This window comes from Bidens hawaiensis, unplaced genomic scaffold, assembly GCF_021521415.1.
Source record: "Bidens hawaiensis isolate Kalapana, Puna unplaced genomic scaffold, B.hawaiensis_p1.1 tig00026585_1, whole genome shotgun sequence".
Lineage (NCBI taxonomy): Eukaryota > Viridiplantae > Streptophyta > Magnoliopsida > Asterales > Asteraceae > Bidens > Bidens hawaiensis.
In genome coordinates this window covers 12801-17279 of record NW_027494264.1, presented here as the reverse complement: position 1 = coordinate 17279, position 4479 = coordinate 12801, and positions in this window count along the sequence as shown.

Sequence of the window (4479 nt, the reverse complement as noted above, 5' to 3'; positions counted from 1 at the left end):
GGTGGACGAGCTTGGAGGCAGCGAGAGAAGTTTTCAGTCACTAAAGGATTTTGTGATGGGGCCGGTGGATTGATGTGTGTGTGTGTGTGTTTAATGGGTGTTTGGGGGAAAATGGTTAGATGCCTTGTAAAGCTGTTCTTTGTAATCTGTAATCTGAGTGCATAGGTTATTGTGTGTTTAATACGGGTGTGTTTTTTGTTAATAAAAGTGTGCTTTTGTTCTTGATGTTCTTGGCGTTCTTGGTGTTGTGCTTTAAATTTTGATTAAAATCTGGTGTTTTTTTTTAATTTTGATTATTTTGATTTAAAACACACTGTTATATATCTTATTATGTTCTTGATGGTGTGTTTTAAATTTGGATTAAAAAATGATAATTATAGATTGATAATGTTTCCATATATAATATAACACACTTGACGATTATACCCTTAGAGTGTGATAAATCAGGTATTAAAATAAAACACACCGCCTAAAAAACACACTTTCCATCTAAATCATCAGATCACTAAATCTAACGCACCAAATTACTTCTTACACTTTTTAAACACATTCCACTTCTTATTATAACTCCACCCTATATATATAGGGTGGGGTTTCATTTAAGAAACTCAGAAAAAGTCAAAAACTTTTAGGAACTCTTAAAAACCAAATATATTTTTAAATTTTTTTAATATAATAACACTATTTGAGAGTAGTTTTATCATATTTAATATATAAATTTTTGATTTACATATATAAATCACAAGTTTACATATATGTAAAATTTATGTAATAACAAACTTCCATATGTGTAAAAGAAAATCAAATGTGTGTAAAACTAATTTGTATAATTGTAATCATATATATAAATATCAAAAGTGATAAATCTACACTAAAATAATATTAACATACAAAAATTTTTATAAAAAACGTTAGTTATTATGAGTTCCTTAGAGTTCTTAAATAATATAAAAGTTCTGTAATGATACTCATCCTATATATATATATATATATATAGGGGTTTAAATCAAATACAAATGAAATTAATGTGCTAAACGTGAGAATCAAATAGAGTAATTATATATACAAGTAGAGTAATTATGTAATTACATCATAGAATAATTACGTAATTACTCTATAGTGTAATTACATAATTTCTCTACTTATATATATAATTACTCTACTTGATTATCATGTTTAGCACGTTAATTTCATTTGTACGTTAACTCTCCCATATATATATATATATATATAGGGTAAGGATCCTAAGAGAACCATTGGCAAATTGAGAACTGGTAAGGATCCTAAGAGAACCATTGGCAAATTGAGAACTTTAAGAACCATTTTGGACCACAAATAAAAACCTCCAAAAAAATATTTAAAAAAATTATAAAACAAAAAAAAAAACCGAAAATTTTAAAAATGTAAAAAAACCAAAATTCTTATATTTCATTGCTGTTTCATTAAAAAAAACCGAATTTTTTTTCTTTTTAATTCGTGTTATACATATACACATATGTATACTTTCATTTAATCTCTAGTTATGTAATATACACATATGTACATTATCATTTACCTTAAATTATACATATGTGTATAGAAAAAAACATGTGTGTACATATTATACATATATGTATATTAAAAAAAACTGATTTTTTTTTCTTTTTAATTCGTATTATACCTATACATATATGTATACTTTCATTTAATCTCTAGTTACGTAATCTACACATATGTACATTATCATTTACCTTAAATTATACATATGTGTATAGGAAAAAAACATGTGTGTACATATATGTACATATTATACATATATGTATAATTTAGCTAAACCGAGAATATTTTTTTACGTTTTTTTTAGAAACCGGGATGATAAATAAGAACTTTGGTTTTTTTACTTTTTTTATTTTTGTGTTTTTTTTGTTTTATGATTTTTTTTATTTTTGGGTTTTTTGTGGTTCAAAATGGTTCTCAAAGTTCTCAATTCCCAAAAAGTTCTCACATGATCCTGATCCTATATATATATATATGGGTGGGATCTAGAGAGAACTAGAGAACTAATAAAAATTATTTTTAACTTTTTTAAAAAAAATATTTTGTGATTTTTTTTCTTTCCTCCTAATAAGATGATATTGTTCCTTCAAAAAAAAGAAAAAGAAAAAACCGTCAATGTAATGCATATGTGCACTAATGTGTATTACATATATACAATTGTGTTTTATTGCATATAATACAACACAATTGCATTATACAATACACATTATTGAATATACGCAAATACAACACTAATAATTGTACTCAAAACACACTATCGGATATACTTAATACAACACTAATGCACATATGCACGATATTGATTTTTTTGTATTTTTGGATATAATATAACACCATTGCACTAATAAAATACAAAAACTTACATATATGCTATTCAACACTATTACACATATCAAAATACACATTAGTGCACATATGCAATAAAAAAGGTCGATGTATTGCATATATGCACTACAACGAGTTTTTTTTTATTATTTATTTATTTATTTTTTATTTTTTTTGAGTGAATGGTAACAAAATATAAGAATAATGCCAAAAACAAAAATTTAAAAGTATTTTTTTTAATTAAGTTAAAAATATTTCTTTATTAGTTCTCTAGTGCTTTTTTTAAAAAGGAGTTTTTTCTTGATCCTCTTCCTATATATATATACACACACATGTACATAATGTATATATAATACAAAGATAAAATAATAAGATAACAAATAAAAAACCAACTAAAATTAAAAAGAAAACAAAAATAGATATGTACTTGGTGAATTGATAGGTCATGATGACCTAACAAAGAAAAATGTTAATTTATTTATGAAAACTGTGCACACCATGTGCAACTAATATAATACTAAAGGGGTGTTTGGTACAGAGAATGGAAATGGAAAGAAAATAGAAATGGAAATGGAATTGTAGAGAAAGAGAATTGGTATGGAGAATGAGAATCATTTATCTTGTTTGGTATACGAGAAAATAAACAGAGAACTCTACCATACCCAACCCCACCTCCACCCAACCTGACACCACTCACCACCGCAGCCCCACCACCACCAGCACCACCACCACAGCACCACCACCACCAGCCCCACCACCACAGCCCCACACCACCGGCACCACCACCACAGCCCTTTCTTAAACCACAGCCCACCACCACCGGCTGCCGCCACCAAACTCCCTTCTTCAACCACAGTACACAAGAAATTAAAAAGATTCAAATTTTTGGAACATAAGATATAGAAAAAGGAGGCTCAGATCTGTCATCACTGCCTCTTTGGAGATTTTGTGGTGGTGGTTGTGGTGGCGATGATGATGATGATAATCAGAAGCCACCTGCAACCACCGCCGATTTCCACAACCACTGTCACCCACCTGCGACCACAATCACCCGACCATCTGAAAACCCTAACCTACCACGAACCACCACTTGAAACCCTAATCTCCGTTCACCCGTACCACCTGCAACCTACAACCGGTTACCATCTCTGTGTTCACCACTGCGAACGGCGGAGACGGGGTGGTGGTTGCAGACTTGGAGACGAGGTGGCGGTTGCAGACTTGGAGACGAGGTGGTGGCCGGAGACGGGGTGGTGGTTGGAGACGAGGTGGTGGCCGGAGACGAGGTGGTGACATGCTATGAGGAGGCTGCTGAGAAATGGATTTCTCTTTGTTTTAAAGAGAAATGGAATTCTCTAGTTTTAGAGAAATAGAAAGAGAAATAGAAATGAAAAGTGGAAAACAAACAAAAGAAAATATTTCTAATTCCATTTCTCCCCAATCAAATCCCTCTACCAAACACCCCCTAATGTCATTATCTTATCTTTCTCAAAAGTGAAAGGTCCAAAACTACTTAGCTCCTGCTACAACTCAACACTCGTCGAGAAAATTTCTCGGCAATAGATTTTCTTCACTGTTTCTTCTTTTCTCCTTTTTCTCAGTATTTTATAGAGGTCGATGTCAAAATTTTACAGAGGTTGGCTAACATTATTTCGTATATATAACACTAATTATTTTTTTTATCATAGGGTACGCCGACCCCTTTGGATAAGCGGTAAGTCCGCCACTGTGTGACGCAACCAATTACCATTATCACTCCTTACGTCTTCATCTTAGGATTGTTATGAATGCAACTCGTGCGTTTGTGCGTTAACACGTACATGACCTATCTAGGGTTAAATTTGAAACAAGCCCCAAGTCGTTTACAACAAATACAGCCCCATCATTCTTATGTTACGCTTTTATGATGTACGAATTTCACACCCCTAGATCACCTTAAAGAAACACCCATTTAGGATACACGCTGTGGATGTAGCTTCGAGAAGGGAAGTCTTATGTGGCAACAAAGCCAAGCAACTGATATAGAAAAGAGAGAAGTATTTCAGGAGAGGGAAAATGAAATATTAGAGGTGTTGTGCAATTGATATAGAAAAGAGAATGTATTGATTATCATACTAT